The sequence below is a fragment of the Neopsephotus bourkii genome, unplaced genomic scaffold (genome assembly GCF_033783945.1).
Source record: "Neopsephotus bourkii isolate Nb327-2 ecotype Australia unplaced genomic scaffold, CSIRO-AGI_Nbou_v1 NB_1542, whole genome shotgun sequence".
In the NCBI taxonomy this organism is placed as follows: Eukaryota; Metazoa; Chordata; class Aves; order Psittaciformes; family Psittacidae; genus Neopsephotus; species Neopsephotus bourkii.
The window spans coordinates 3227429-3244535 of NW_026902018.1; the positions used below are offsets into that span (position 1 = coordinate 3227429).

Here is a 17107-nt window from a genome sequence, read left to right on the forward strand (position 1 = left end):
TATGGATGTCTAACGTCCAAAGCATCCTTATTATCAACTTATGTACGAGAAGAGAATGATTATTCTCTATGAAAAGAGCACTGGATGGCTCAAAATCCAGTAAGAAGAAAAGGCAGTGTGCTGCTCTTATTCAACACCCAGACAGAATGGAGTTCGCTCTATCAGCCATTGAATGTGCTTCTGAGACGGCTCTTTCATGGATAACTCCTCTTCAGGATCATTTTCAAGGATCATGCCCCATCCCTGGCAGTGTTCAAGGCCAGGTTGGACACAGGGGCTTGGAGCAAGCTGCTCCAGTGGAAGGGGTCCCTGCCCGTGGCAGGGGTTGGAGCTGGAGGAGCTTTAAGGTCCCTTCCACCCCAAACCATGCTCTGGTGCTATGATTTTAACACCCTCATGACAATGACAGCAATTACTGACACATAGCAGTTATCACAGAGTCATGAAAGTACCAAATACGTTTTTATCTGTCGCAACCCAGTAAACCACTCATAAACAGCACCATGCACCCTAAGAGCATCCAGCTTTACACTTATAAAATGGTCCAACAGTCTGTTTCACATCCATAGGCACTGAATCATAGAATCATAGAATAGTTGGGGTTGGAAAGGACCTTAAGATCATCAAGCTCCAACCCCCCTGCCATGGGCAGGGACACCTCACACTAAATAATATCACCCAAGGCTTCGTCCAACCTAGCCTTGAACACTGCCAGGGATGGAGCATTCACAACCTCCCTGGGCAACCCATTCCAGTGTCTCACCACTCTAACAGGAAAGAATTTCTTCCTTATATCCAATCTAAACTTCCCCTGTTTCAGTTTTAACCCATTACCCCTTGTCCTACCACTACAGTCCCTGATGAAGAGTCCCTCCCCAGCATCCCTATAGGCCTCCTTCAGATACCGGAAGGCTGCTAGGAGGTCTCCACGCAGCCTTCCCAGGCTCAGGGAAGCTGAGAGTTGCTTGGTGCATGAGGCAGGGATAAACCACCCTACCTCCCTTAAAGATCTGAATACAACCAAGCAAGTGTATGAAATGTATAAATACATGTAACCTTTCCAAGGTATTCCACAGTACCTCAGCACTACAAGCCGGAGTGATTTACTCATCCCTGAGTACCCTCAGCATCAGACAAACGCTGAAGTAACTCCTACCAGAACATCTCCAGCAGGTTTCAGTCACTGAGGCCTTCCAGGAAAGTGGCAATTTTTGGCCACCCATTTATCAAAATATAATTAAAGTCAATCCCTCATCCTGAAGCCTTCTCACACTTCATTTCCTCTCCAGGAGGAGCCTCCTGGATGGTTATGGATGACTCTGGCAGCTCAGTTCTGCAGTGCTGCAGTCACCCCTCCAGGGGACAACTGTATTTTCCTATAATCAATATACTGTTACCACCTTTTCCTCATTGCTTGTACTTGACAAGTAAGCTGAGAAGCTAATTGTGTTGCTAATAGGCTGCTAGTGTATAAGACACCAGGGTACATGAATTGTCTCAAAGACAACCCTGAAGTTGGAAATCCTCTATTCTCCAACTTGCAGAGCAGGCTGTTGAGGCAGGAAGAAAACCTGCAGTGAATGGTGCCACTTTTGAGCCAGGGATATAATCAGGAATGATGAGCACTCCTTATCAGCTGGGAGAGAATAATGGAGATCACACAAAAACACAACCTCCCAACAGCTCAGTATATTGTCAAGCACATCAATTCCAAGTTCCGGAGTAAAACTGCTGAACTGCAGCAACTATTTTGCTTTAGCAGATAAAACAATTCTTGGGTCAGACTGAAATGATATCCCAGCACATTGTTCCACCATTCTCTGGTGCTATTTTAACATCCTCATGACAATGACAGCACTCAGACTCTTTCAATAACTGGACAACCGAGAGGTCCAGCTCTGTTTCAGCCATAAAAGTCTTATTTTCTTGCTGCAGAATAGGCCCTTAATGTTGCTTTAATGTACATTTTTAGCAGCTTTAACTAAGAAAAGCTTTACATTAGACCTGGGGGATGGAGGAGTTTGCTCCTCTGGGCAATGGAATGGGATGTTTAAAGTCAACTCCACTGGTGAACAGCTAACACTGCACGTGCCTTCCTCAGGCAAAGATGCTGGTTCCAACCCAAGGGGCACCAGCAGAGGCAGGAGAGGAGAATAGAAGCAGCCACCTGGGTTAGGAGATGGAAGCTGGCAAGTGCCTGTCCCCTCAGCATACTCTTTTTGCAGTCATGGAGGACCAATACACTGTTTGAACTGACACTGATTCCAATTTTAAATGAATAAATGGGATTTTCCCCATGTGAAATACAAAAATGCAAGTTCCAGCACTGCCTCCTCCTGTACAGGCAGATCCGCAGCTGAGCTTGCAAGTACTAAGATTTAATGTTTCTGAATGCTAAAGAAAAGGATCAGTAAACAAAACCTGCTTGTTGCTCTCAAGAAAACAAGGTAGAAATAAGGGTAAAATAAGGGATGGGACTCATCTTCTCACAGGCAAAGAAAGGAGACTCAGTCTCCCAGGACCTACTGGGTTCTTTTAGGCAAAGGGAAGGTAGATCACCATGGCAACAGAGTATTTTATGAGATGCTTTAGTAGTGCAATGTGCTATGAACATAACAGATAAGGCAAAAAGCGCTCCTCCTGCACCAAATAGAGAAGCTTTTAGCAAAAACAGGGGGTGCATTTCTGTTTGCTGTCACTTCTGATACTGAAAAACTGATGCTGATACTGGATAGGGAACAGAACTGATTATTATGGCTTAAATTCAGCTTTCTGGTGGCTGGGTTGCCTGATGAAGACATCTGAAGACTCACACAGTCAGTGAGAGAAAGCTGCGATGAGGGGAAGGTCAGACTTACTGCTGGCCCAACACCTACCCAAGGAACCCCAGTCACATCAGAGTATTGCCCATCTGCACAAGAATAAGAGGTGACAGCACTTGGCAGGGTGGCTAAAGGGACAAAGGAGCACTCCAGAGAGGTCTCTCTCTGGGTGACACTGACATTTACAGGGGCATCTGAGGGCAGGAAGGGACAGACAAGAGAAATTCAGGTCAGAGACATCACTAAAGCAAGAAAATACAACTAAATGGGTAACAAAGAAAATGAAAAACCATCATAACCTAAAGAACTATTTAGAAGTATCTATATTTCTGTAGAAGCAGCAGCCAAGGAACTGGCAGCTGATGGTGGAATGTGTGTGTTCAACGACTAATCAGCAACAACACCCAGGCTTATGGGGCAACACTGCATAGGAAGAGCCCATTGGGAAACTGCTGTAAGATAGGATTGAGGTTTATTTTTGCTCTAATGATAATTCACTATTTTGAATTGCCACCAAGAAAGCCATTTAGTTGTTTGCTATTTTTTGAGTAGGCATCTAGAGGAATGACATAGATGTGTATACATTACACTTACCCCCACCATATAGGTTTCAGTCACTTACAGGTCACATTCATTCATAGCAAAGGTGATGGTTAGGTTAACCCCAAACAGGTCCAGCTTGAGCAGCTCAGACCTGAGAGGAGCCAGAAGCAGAGCAGCAGCTGATAAATGCACTTATCACAGCAGCAGGGTAACACACAGTTGTAGTAATATTTTCAGCTACTTGCACACACTTCAGAACTGTACATTAATTGTAATCACAGAGGAAAAAGACCTGGGGCTTGCTGCAAACATCTGCTCCATGTGCAGAGGCACTCAGAAAGGCCAATGGAGTGTGGGATGTGTAAATACAGTGGCAGAAAGCCATGCCAAAAGTCCTAATGTCGCAACAGAAATTAAAGATGAAAGCTATTGTATTACCCAACTACAATAACCTACATGAAAAAGGGTGCAGAAATAAAGCAGAGAGAGAAAAAGAAGCATTAGATGTAAGGGAATAAAGGTAAACTGAAAATAAAGCCAGCTTACACAGGGGACAAGTAGAAAGGGTAATGATGCATTCAACAAAATGAGTGAAGAGCACACAAGGCTGTCCCCTTTCTTCTGCCTTCTGAGAAGAGAGCAAGGAACAGAGCCAAGAAGTGACAAGTTTCAACTTAAAAATACAACAGTCAATTCAGACAGACACAAAAATATGTGTTCCTGTAACTGAATACAGAATCAAGACCTTCTCAAGTAATGAATTCAGTGACTTGGAATACTGAGTGCAAAGCTCAGAATTAAAAGCTCTGATAAAAGACAGTTGAAACAGAACACTTCCACCTCAGCGAGGGGACAGCTGCAGCCTGCCCAGGACCAGGGTCAGGGCAGACACCCAGGAGCACCTCCACTGTAGGTCACCTACTTCTGCCCCCTCCATAGGCAAACCCAGTTTTCGTTACTGGTCAGGTTAACAAGAAGTTTGGAGTTAGATGCTACAAGCAGGTGTATTTTAAGCTCTAAAGCCTATTCAGGTTTGCCAACAACTAGAGACGGGAAACAGACCATTTCTTCATCATTTCTATGGCAAATCCCTGGGCACCAGCTTTTAGATACACAAGGAAAGGAAAAGCTTTTGTAGATCTGTTTTCATCTCATGGACCAGTTCCAGTTACACTTTCTAAGGCTCCTTGGAGCTGTCAAACTTATTCCAAGGATGGTCTGGGAATAAGAGTTATTGCCTGAAGTTTGGTTACTATGGATAAAACATTAAAATCAAAATGCAAGGTAGAAGCGTAACATATAAGGCAGGATTACACAGATCCTGTCCCCTGCAAGGCTTCAGCTCAGTACTGGGCCTCACCTACTGGTCCCCAGTGGCAAACAGCTACATTTGACCATTGCCAAAGCTAAAAGGATAGAAATAAGGTCATCCTGAAATGAAAGCCATTGAACACTAACATGAGGGTGCTGAGGCACTGGCACAGGGTGCCCAGAGGAGCTGTGGCTGCCCCATCCTTGGCAGTGTTCAAGGCCAGGTTGGACACAGGGGCTTGGAACTGGAGGAGTTTTAAGGTCCCTTTCAACCCAAACCAGGCTAGGATGCTGTGATTCAGCATCCCAGTGCTCCACAAGCTACACAACTTTCTCCCAAATGATGTTGATGTGGAGCTAAGCAGAGAGGAGCAGCTGCACCCAGGAGGGATGGGTCCACACTGCAGCATCTTGTTCCTCCTCATTCTTCAGCATCAGCTTTGCTTGACTAAGAGCAGACATGGTGCAAGGTTCCCTGTGTATACAAACCACACAGACCTAGCTCCATCCTTCTTCTGGGTTAAAACACAGCCACTTGAGTAGTTATGAGTAGCCTAATGGTTTCAAGGGACATCACTTGAGCACTTAAAGCTTTGTTTATTTGGATATTGAGGTAAAACAGCAAGCTAACATCACTGTGTGAGCAAGGCCCTAGCTATAAATAGCTTATTTACATGCTTCGCTGTAGGCAGGCTGTCTTTGGAGGAGATCAGGCCCACCAGATAGGACTGAACATCCTTTATTTTAAGCCTACACAACAGAGCTTGATTTTTGCCAGGAAAATGTCCATTTTCGATTAAAAAAATCTCCTCCAGTACATTTTTCTACAAACCTTGCCTTGGCAGCAACAGGAAACAAAGCAGCCTTTGAAGGCTGAAGAAGAACCTTAGTGTAGTAAAATGATCTTAAAGCTCATGCAATGAAGCCATTAAACTTTTCTAACAGAAACCAAAATGGGCTTTTTGCTGAATAAAACATCTAAAGTTCATTCACTGATAGGATCTCAATGCCCTACTTGTTACCTTTTCAACCAGGAGAAAAAAAAGAGCCTGAATGAAGGTTAAATAATACATGAGGTTTTTATCTAAAGACAACTAAGCTTAACTGCTCCAGTAAAGCTTTCATCACTAGGAACTTCTTTGCCAAGAGAATTCTCCCCTGCAGGCAATGGTGCTGGACTTAAACCAGAAGAAGTCAGGCATTTCTGTCAGTCTCTTCCAGTTCTGCTTCCCATCAAGTCAAACCAAGGTCCTTTACCCATCCGAATGCTGGGTAAAACGCCTGTATGCCCACATGCCATTTTCTTCTCAGTTCATGATGCCAGACTTTCACCTGTTTGGGTATGGATCACAGTTTCAGTTCCTAAGAAACGTGCCTGTGTGGGATACAGGGGTCTAAGACAACCACAAAACACACCCTTCATAAAATTAAGGCAAATGCTTCAGAAATAATCCAACTTTTCCCTTCCCCATGTTAAATTTATATACACATCCCTGCAAACATCCCTATCTTGTGATTAGTTTCTTTTCCATTTGATATTTTGCCATCCATAATTCAGACTTTGGGGGGAATGTGCCGAGGAGGAAGAGCAGAGGAACAAGATTTGAGTGCTCGGTTCCTTTCAACACAAGGAAATACAATCTTCTACTGATAAAGAACATCACACAACCTCACAGGATAAAGGTTTTCAGCTGCTTGATAATGCACTGCACTGAAGGCATTTGTGCAGGAAAACAACAGTGTTCATGGATCCCAAAATGAGCATTTTTTCCTAACAGGTTTATGCACCAGATGCTCGGTTTTCCAGATAAGGGTTCCCACACTTCACCCTTCAGAGAATGTAAGTACTACCTTGGTTTGCAGGTAGGAGATATGGAAATGCTCTGCCTGACTCTGAGCAGTTTCATGACCATTTTATCAGGCTTTAGCCATACTCACACCACAGAAAAGGAGCTTTTTGTGAGGGGTCCATACTTCTGTCAAGGCCAATCTGGGTAATTTTTAATGCTAGAATTGCCTTTAGCTATATAAAAGTCCCCATGAAGGATTCTGCACACAACCCATCACCTGAACACCCCAAGTAACAGAAAGCCCCTAAGCCCAACACAAACAGGATATTTTAAAGGGAGAGAATAGACGCAACCTTACCCAGATGCTGGTACATCCTTTGCCATCCCCTTAGCAAACCTCCTGCCTGCTTCCCTGTGCTCCCTTAGAAAAGCTTCCCTTTCCACGACATGTTCTGTTCAAGAGTCTTAAACATTCATTAAGCCCAGCAGCGCTCAGAGATGTAGCACAGCTATAAAAAGGTTTCTGACTCGAGTGGCTACTGAAGGAACTGGCACCTGATCAAATTTTCAGCAGTTCTGCTCCCTGCTTGATGAATAAATCAAGGAATTATCAGGTTTTGGAAGGCTCCAGCACTATTTTAGCTCTTGCTGCCTCATGTATGTATTAACAGGCCTACTTTATGGATTCAGCATCTAAGGCATAATGAACCAAAGGGCATAGTAGCAGCAAAACAATGAAAGAATCCAATCCGTAACTCATCCAAAAGATCATAGTTCAGTTATGTTTCCATACATATTCCTATATTAAGCAAGATACACAAAGCTGACTGAAACACTGAAAGATAACTCTGTGTTTTCTACACACTATATTGTATAAGTGATGAGTATGTTCCACCAGGGGCAGCTTCTCAGTCACAGGTTAGCTTGGAACACCCATTAGCTTGATCTGGTTCATTTTAAGCACTTCTTTGAGATGCTCTATGAATGAAGTCCGGGTTTTTGCACACTGGGGCATAATGCCAGGAATTAAAAGGACAAATTCTATCATTAACTACTAAATTCAGCACAGTTCAATGTTTTATTGTCAGCTCAAAAATCCTAAATGAGTTCAAAAGCGCTCGTACCATGGTCAGTGCTGTACTGGAGCACCCAGTGATGCCTCCCATAGGGAAAGCAGCCTCTAGACAAAAAGACTGAGGGAAAACTACTTTCTGGGTCTTCCTAGGTAATGTATATATCCTATAAATGTGTAACTAGGTCTAACATGATAAGAATGAAGGCCTTAATAAGGATTATCAGACCAACCATGAATTCTACATGTATATCATAGAACCCCAGCCTGGAATTGGAAGGGAGCTTAAAACTCACCGAGTTCCAACCCTGTGCCATGGGCAGGAACATCTTCCACTAGAACAGGTTGCTCCAAGCTCCATCCAACTTAATATATCAAATATATCTTACAGTTTGAAAGCAGTTGCCTCCAAGGAGTCTTCCCCTTCAGGGGAAGCTGCACTGAACTCTTCTGGTCAATCTTTTTATACCAAATAACAGAGTTTTGTGGGTTTCTCCTCATAATATTCATAATGCTGGAAAAAAAATCAACACTTCCAGAAGTGTAACTACAAAGAGAAGCACCAAATATTTGGATACAAATGATGTGCATCAGAGCTGCCCGTTTCTAACCTGGCTGAAATTCAGTCTATTGTGACTCAAGAAGAAACAATCCCACTGCAATATATAACCACATTAGTTATCCTGCACACACAAACAAGGTGCTCCAAACCACCTGAAACCATGCTGCATGCAGACACTGCTGAAAACACACAAATGCATCTTCCCTTGACCAGAAACAAACTTTGGCAAAGAATGAGAGAGCGTGAAGAAGTTACAGAGCAAACCTTACACTGTGCTTAAACTCTGTTAACCATACATGAAGCCAAACAGAGGAACCTCCTCCTCCTCATCTCGCTCTGCTAAGGAAGTGCAATTGCAGCTGCAAGGAGCAGCTCCAGGCTTCCCATCTTCCTCCTTTTCCTCCCTGCTCCATCTCCCAGAGCAGTAACGGGCCAGGAACTGTGTCTTGCTCTGCAAAACTGGCTCCTTGTTATGAATGGAACATCCCAGGTTTCCACCCAGAACTGCTTGCTGCTTGTTGGCTCTATTGCAGCTACAGGAAAAGCCCATTTCTGCAGTCCAGAGGAGGCAAAATCAGTAGGATTGGTAGTAGGAAAAGCACTTAAAAGGACGTGTCTGTTTCACATGAAAGCCATCAAGTAACAACATAATTCCATCCTTCCTTAGATACTGTGTGCCCAAGATAAGGTACTCACTGTGCTCACTTAGTGTTGCTGAACAGAAGAGCTGCCCTCTTAACAACACTGCACCCAACATCAGCGGCTGAGAAAGCCCAGCCGATGTTCCTCTGTCCACTTCCATGTTAGCTACCAGCACAAGGATGGGCAACCTTCCTAACCTGAGCTGCCCCACATTACAATACATTCCTAACACACATCAGGAAGACAAATACCGCAGGTCCTGGATAGCCACGGGAGCAAATTCAGGGGATACTCCCTAAACATGAGAAGGCCACGCGTCTCCAGGTCTCATAGCTTCTCCTCCACAAAGGAGCTAGGCAAGGGCATCATCAGAGCCCTGCATCCTAACAGCCCTGTTAGGGGCTCTAAGAAGGCTCTGTATCTTGCACGTTCAGCTTGCAGGAGAGCCACTCCCTTAGATATCCCTTCAAACCGCCTCCGTCCTCTCCTCCTCCACCCTCTCTTCTCACTCTGCCTCTTCACATGGCAGAACTGGGGGAAGATGTGTTCCAGGGCTGCATCCCCATCATCTGCTACAGGATGGAGCTTCCTCTCTGGAGCCCAAGCAGCTCCTTGTCTCTGATTCACCCTGACATGAGCACACCAAACGTGAAGCTACAGCACAAGATGCTCTTCAGCCCCGCAGAGGCAATGGCACAGCATGTGCAGGCTCACTCCTGTACCTGAGATGTGCAGCTACCCATAAACTTCAGAGCAACACAGACCCATTGCCAGCGACATGATCTACTTCTGACAAGGGACTTGGGCTTCAATTGCTTGTGAGTGGCATAAGGCTCAAGAGTCACTTTAACCCCTGGGGTTAAAGGGTGTAGAAGAAATGAGATAAAGAAAGAAAAGATGGGGAAGGTCTCCTGTCTCTCAGACCTGTTCAGTGCTAAGACCAGAGCTGCTCCCTGGTGACAGGAGGCTGAAAACAAAACCTCAAAGTGGAAACACACTTTCACAACAGTGCTAAAGCCCAGGAATGGAAGAAATCACCTTCAGAAAGATCTCGCTTGAGTGCCCTCATTAAAAAGGGAGCCATAGGAGCACTGTGTGGTCGTGAAGGTCATCCAAGATGGTTTTGAGCCTCCAGCACTCAACTGTATTTATTGAGAGTCCAGAAACTGCCATAGTTTGAGAGCACGAAGCATCTGCTACTTGTAAGATGAGTCACGATAGGAAATTCCCTGTATTTTCTAGGGACCAGTTAGGCAGGCAAAGACTGAAGCAGGGATCTGACTCTGTAATGCACCCACACAAATGAGAAGAAATAGCTTCTATCAGTAACTGCACATTATATTTAACATCTGACTACAGATTAGAATTGGAAAAATCCTTTTGGGAAAACATTCCAGTTTAATCTGAATGCCACATAAATTTTGTCAGGATACGGGAAAGGACAGAGGAAATTGGAAGAAAAACTCATTTAAATGAATGGATTTGAAGATATGAAGGAGGAAAGTAAATACCCCACAGCACTTGCCTCCATTTTCACTACTGCAACATTAACTGTGCAATCTTTTAGCACATCTGTCCCTCCCCAAGCTTTAAAACATCTCAGCTCCCTGCCCACAGCTCCTGGTTTGTCCAACACTACAAAGGACCAAGCTCCTTCTCACTTTCAGCTTCTTTCCACTCCAAAACCCTACATTAGAAAAGCCTCGTTTTCTACAGGCACACTCCTTACCCTGTCCCCACACGACCCCTATCACAGAGACACTTCTCATTTCCTCTGCTGACAGCCAGATCCTTCACACTGCAGAGCTGGTTCATTCTGTTCCTCCTCTGAGATGCTTGACAAGCCCCTCGGAAACCCCTCCAAGGACACATCCACAGCAGCGGCCGCCTCTAGACTGGCCTCAGTAGTAAACCCCAAGCAGTCCTGACCTTAACAGCAACCTGGTTATGTTTCCCTCTCTTGCTTCCCAAACAGTCTGCCCCTGCCCTCTACAAGAGAGGGACTGGGATGTGCAGAATCTGTCTTTATCCAAGTTCTAGGTGTGAGGTTGGTCAGACAGAACTACAAGGACTGTAAAAGTCAGGTCAAGCTACCTTCTAGTGAAGGAATCCAACTCCACTGACAACACAGGATTGGTTTTGCTTTAGTAGGTACTGAGGAGATGAGTCTTTCGCCAGGCACAAATTCAAGATCCAGCCCAACGTTTTATGAAGTTATTTTATGTTGTTCAAGCCAATTCCAACACTTTTACTCCATGGTCAGCTGGGAGGAGAAGGGATTTCGATGAAGGCACAGTTATACTGTTGGAGCACTGGATGTGTACTTCCAGCTGTGACACATTTTGAGGGTTGACTTCTAACATGATAACAAGAGCTCAAACATCTGTGTGAAAGTAGCAAACTAATAACACTTCCAGATAAGCCTTCAGGCTCCTAGAGTTACTGAATGCAGTAGCCTCACTGTCAGAGAGTGTGCAAGATGCCCTTCTTGAATTACCAGGACTCTTGATAAAAATCCAGTAGGACAAAAGAGAAATTCCACCTCCTTTTAGGATACCTGAAAGTTACATCCTCATCTGTAGGTGGAGTGAACTTGAATCCACCACACACCAGCAACATCTTATCCCAATAGGTTGAAGTGCTTGGAAGAACAGCTGCTCATACCAGAGCACTGAGCAGAGTAACATGCATCACTCTTCACCATCAGAGTGGCTGCAGAGCTACATCTGAGTACAAAAACCTACTTACTGCTCCAAACAGTAATCCGTAAGTGGGAGTTTGGACTTACTGAGACTTAGTTCTGAGTCAGAAGCTTCCTGCACAACCATGGACCAGGCATTAGACAAGACACTTGTTAGATCCTGGGACGTATCCTGGGCTGCATCAAAAGGAGCATGAGCAACAGGTCAAAGGAGGGGATGCTGTCCCTCTGCTCTGCTCTTGTGAGACCTCACCTGGAGTACTGTGTACAGTTCTGGTGTCCTCAACATAAAAAGGACATGGAGCTGTTGGAACAAGTCCAGAGGAGGCCACGAGGATGATCAGGGGACTGGAGCACCTCCTGTATGGAGACAGGCTGAGAAAGTTGGGGCTGTTCAGCCTGGAGGAGAGAAGGCTGCGGGGAGACCTTCCAGTATCTGAAGGGGGCCTATAGGGATGCTGGGGAGGGACTCTTCATTAGGGGCTGTAGTGATGGGACAAGGAGTAATGGGTTAAAACTGAAACAGGGGAAGTTTAGATTGGATATAAGGAGGAAATTCTTTCCTGTTAGGGTGGTGAGGCACTGGAATGGGTTGCCCAGGGAGGTTGTGAATGCTCCATCCCTGGCAGTGTTCAAGACCAGGCTGGACAGAGTCTTGGGTGCCATGGTTTAGTGGGAGGTGTCCCTGCCCATGACAGTGGGGCTGGAACTGGATGATCTTGAGGTCTTTTCCAACCCTAACTATTCTATGATTCTAAGATGGGACAGACCCCATTTATCTGCAATAGTTACACTGGATTTCTCCAAGCATGAACTTAAATATATATTCCTTAGCTAAATGTAGTCTTTAATGCTACTGTAATGAATTAGCAGTAGTATGTGTACAAGGACAAAGAGAATTACTTAGTACTTGGCTGCTGACAAGGGTTTAATTACCACAGCAGCACTGTAAAGAGAAGTGTAAGAGCAAGTTCAAAGCAGCAAATAGAAGCTTTCACCTCATTATAAAGTTTAGTCTAAACTTTATTTAAAGCTGCATAAGCAAATCTTCTGTATCAGGTGATAGAGGTGACTATAACACCACACAGATCTTGTGCCAGCACTCACAGAACCCCCTCACCTACATGAGATGTACCTCAAGAAGACGTTTACCCCCATCCATTGTGTTGAACCTGATATAAACCAGCTGGAATTCTTTACAAGTATTTACTATGGGTTTTTGCTGGAGTGCCAGATCACTACAGTTGGTAGTAACAAAGGTGCAGCCCTGCACTGCAGCAGCCCATAGCTGGGTTTAGTTCTGAAGGAGAGTATCAACTGGATCAGTATTTCTTCTCTTTCCACACATGACGTGGCCTTCACTTGCAGAGCAGCCCTCATTCAGTATCAAAGCAGAATGAAAAGGTATCAATACAAACATATTAGTATATCCGGGATCTTGTTTCTAGCTCTAATTAGCACTACATAGACAAGATGAAGATACAAAATCTCAGGATTATAACCAAAACTTTTACATATGTAAATCCATTCAAAACCCAGGTCCCTCCTGTTTTGCAAAACTATCCCACAAATCCAAATTCCCTCAAGCAACAGGAAAACACATGAGATAGGGAGGCAAAAACCTGCCCTAACGTATGGTAAGCTATGCTACAGGAAGCACTACTGAAACACAAACCAGAACAAACCCAAGATCTGTCAAAAAGATCTCTGGGAGTCTGAAGCAGAGCTCACAGGTGGCTGTTCCAGGAAACCTGCTCACCAAAATGCCAGCCTCAACTGCATGCAGAAGAGTTGGTATTGGTACAAGGAGTGTCTATACTGTAAGCACAATTATGGATGCTCCCCTCATTCACGAGAACTGGTTTTCCAGAACCAAGAAGGTTTGAGGCTGGGCATTACCTCCAAGCAGTAACATTGATGTCAGCCACCAAAATGAGTTCCACCTGAAGAATATCTACAGAATCCATCTAGTGATGTGGTTGCTCCAATGTCATTTCCAGCTGACAGTGCTCACTCAGCACAGCATCCCCGAGGGGCTCTTGCAGGATGCAGGAAGAGCTCAGTAAGTCTAGGATAAATGGCACCAACAGACATCAGAAATCCTACACTGCAGCTCTATATTCACTTTGTCTGGATAAAGGGAGGACCCAGAGATTTTACTTGTGCTGGTATTGCATGAATAAGTAGATTCAAGCTGGTCTTCTCCATAAAGTACAACTCAGACACCCTATTATCCACATGCAGAACATGTAGCTTCAAAATGCTCTTAAAAACCCAGTGCATCTGCATGAATCCTTCAGTTCAAAGACCACCAACTCTCAGCACTGCATCATTCCTCAATCCAGACAACAGCTGAATATGAGCACTGGCATTTTAAAAGTGTTTTAAGACACATTTCATGTACATTATTGCTGTATGAGTGTTACTCAGGAAGCCAGAAGCACTTCCATGGCATGTTAAGAATAACTCAGCAGGCAATCGCCCCACAGCTCACCATGGGTGTATTTATCAACCAACCACTACACTGTAAATATGACCAGGGATGTTTATACCTGCAGAGTGTAAAATAGTTTCAAACCTGCAACTGAAATGTCAGTGTCAAGCTTAAAAGTTCATAAATGAGCCAAGCAGAGGAAGCCCCACCACTACCAGGAGCAGAACTGTAAGGATTTTGTCACCAAAGATGGGCCCATACCCTGAAGCTCTAAGGGAAGTTCAAGCAGCAACATCACATCTAAATAAGACATTTAACCATTTATTTCATTTCTATAATCACATTATGGTCCTTTCAATCATACGCTCAACACAAAGCCTAAGGGAAAAAGAATCCAAGCCAGCACCTTGAAGTGCAGCATTCCAAGTTGAGGCTCCAGGGACATCCTAATCCTCCCATCCTTATCATGCATCACCAAAAAACAGGACTTATAAAAAAAGTGAGATAAATGAACAGTCAAAACAAACACCAAATGTTGTGTTAATCTCAAAGGGTAATCCAAGACAAATGCTAAACAAACCTGGTAGAGTCTAAAGGCTACACAGAAGCCAAAGTGTCCTTCAAAAGGCTGTTCTGCTTTCCGAAACAGGACAGCCAGAGCACAGGGATGAGGAACAAGATGAGCGGCACAAAAAGGAAAGGCACTGAAATCATCTGAAGTACATCTGTGACAGCAAATCAAAAGACATCATAAAATTAATTAGAGGCCAGCAATGTTCCAGTGCTCAGAAGCTATTCACACATATTGCACAGCAAAACCTGGTTTGTTCTCTGGTGTGCCGTTGTCTTTGGAAGCCTTGAGGGGCTGGGATCTGGGCTTAAGTCAGTCCCAAGACAGACAGCAGAGCTGCTTAACTACCTGCTGTGAGTTACACACTTCAGCAGATAAACGTGCCAGTCCTACACATGGGTTCAAGATTCCCTTTTGAACCACCAGAAGTTTCTGTTTCAATTCAGTAAACGCATCATTTGGCACAAAATTAAGGAGGGAGGATGCAATTTTAAAGCTGCTTCTGAAAACAGTGGAATATGCCCAGATTACTATATAAATATTCTGGAATTGCTACAGTTTAGGAATTTAGCTACTGTTACATACACTCCTGCACTTGCTGGCCTGGAAATGCCTCCTGGCCCTGTACTTCCTTCTAGAGCTGGTTTATGCAAGCAGCAATTGAAAGCATTCTCCATCAGGTCTCTCTCATTTGCTATCAGACACAGTAGATTTCAATGCAGCTTCTTCACAAAGACACAAAAGAGCCACCACAAACGTATCTGCAAAGGCTGATGGAGCCTAACATGAGCTTAGGGAATGAAATGATCTTTGAGGAAAGACAAAGACAGTGAGAGCAGCAGAACCAGCAAGACTGACACAGAGGAAAAGACAGTACCTAGAATGTACCTGTTCAGCTGAGAGAAGAAACCCTGCTCCAGATTGTCAGTGTTCAGACTTTCACAGCCAGACAGCATGAAACAGCTTAATGCAGCATTAAAGTAATCCCAAGACACATTAAGAGTAAATAAGGATGGAAATGGTACCCCTAAGGTCCTTTCCAACCCAAACCATTCTATGATAATGTGGCAGCATTTCACTGTCATGTCAGCACCACACTATTAAAGGTTACCATGAGCCGCATCTACCTCTGCTCCTTCACACCCAAAACTATAGCAGGGTACCTTCCCCTGCACACAGAAAGCTTTCACCTCTTCTGGTCACTGCTGGATTGAAGAGCTGTTGTGACAGGGCAGCAGATACAGACAGGCACTGTTCACAAGCCTTTCTGGGTTCACAGCTATTCCTCACAATCAGCATCAACACAATTGGGCCTATCCAAACACCAGGAGCTAACTCAGGATCCCCAGGCTCTCTCTTGTTACCACAAGCTGAAGGATACAGAAACACACACGTGCACTACTCATGGTACTTACTATGGCAGGCAGAGCGTTTCCAGCTATGAAAAGCTTCCTTTGCTTTCTTTAAGCTTGGAATACACACTACTAATGCTAATACATGGCTATGCACTTCATTTAGGAAATGCTGAGTTTTGGTAGCATCTAACATGGGGGGGAAGAGGCAGGGAGCCAGGAAAACTTGTTAAACAGTGCATTTTCAGATCAGCAACCCTGAAACTCGTTGCTCAGAACAGCTTCTTCCCTCCCTGTTCTGCTAGCACACCAAGAGCTGTCAGAGGGTGAAGAGTTCAGGCCAGTGCAGCAAACCTGATCCCAGGAAGAAGAGTTCACCCATTGTGGCAAAAAACAACAGACTTTGTGTGCTGGAGAGGTTAAAATGGAAACATTCTGTATGTGCCTCTTCAGGATGAGCCACCAAATGAAACTGCATCACTACTACAGCCAGTGACTGGAAAACACACTGATGGAAACTGATGCTATCTTTTGCCTCTCACTCCTACCCATGAAAACGTCCTTATGAGCACGTTGCTGCATGTTTTTTGCAAGGGGGGAGAAAAATCACTAAGATCCATTGATCAAAACAGATAATGAATAATCAAAATGGATGAAAAATAATCAAAACCATCCATTAATTTTACTTTATTTCCTTTAATTAAGCTCCTGTGTCTCCATCTAGATCCACAAGGTCTCCCCTTTCTGGAGATCCCTACTCTGCTTATATTCTAAGCTATGGATGTAGGGCTGTAAAAAATCAACAGCAAACAGACACTTGTGAAATGCATCACACGCAGTCCCGCCGCTCTGGGGCTTTCAACAGACCTCTGTGTGGAATGAATTAAACTGGGGGGAAGACGTTACCTATGTGTAGTGCATGTTGGTACGAAAGAGTCTTCAGAACAGTAACCAACAACTCCATTTACCAAATATGCTGCTTAAAAAGAAAGAAAAAGATTCACATTGACAATGAGAGAGTTGGGAGCTAAAAATAAGCAGGCAGCTGCAATTCCCACCTTATGCAACGAGGCAGAAGTGCTGCTTTGTCCCCCTCCCCAAGCACACACACACACACACACTCACTTCCTTCTTCATTGCAACATCAGAAGCTGCACTTGATGTTAACCAAGCCGCAAAGTCCTGCCCAGGATTTAAAGTCACACCCCAGTAATTACATAAAATAAGCTCCTGGTACAAGTGGTTAAGAGAAAAAAAAAAAAAAGACAATTAATTTACTCCACTTCCATTTTGCTTTTCATGCCAAA

General features: G+C 44.3%; 1 protein-coding gene across 3 annotated transcripts in view; it reads right to left on the reverse strand.

Annotated features, from left to right (window-relative positions):
* Nucleotides 1-17107, reverse strand: part of TAOK3 (TAO kinase 3) — an 86556-nt gene that overhangs the window by 57580 nt on the left and 11869 nt on the right. The window lies entirely within an intron of this gene.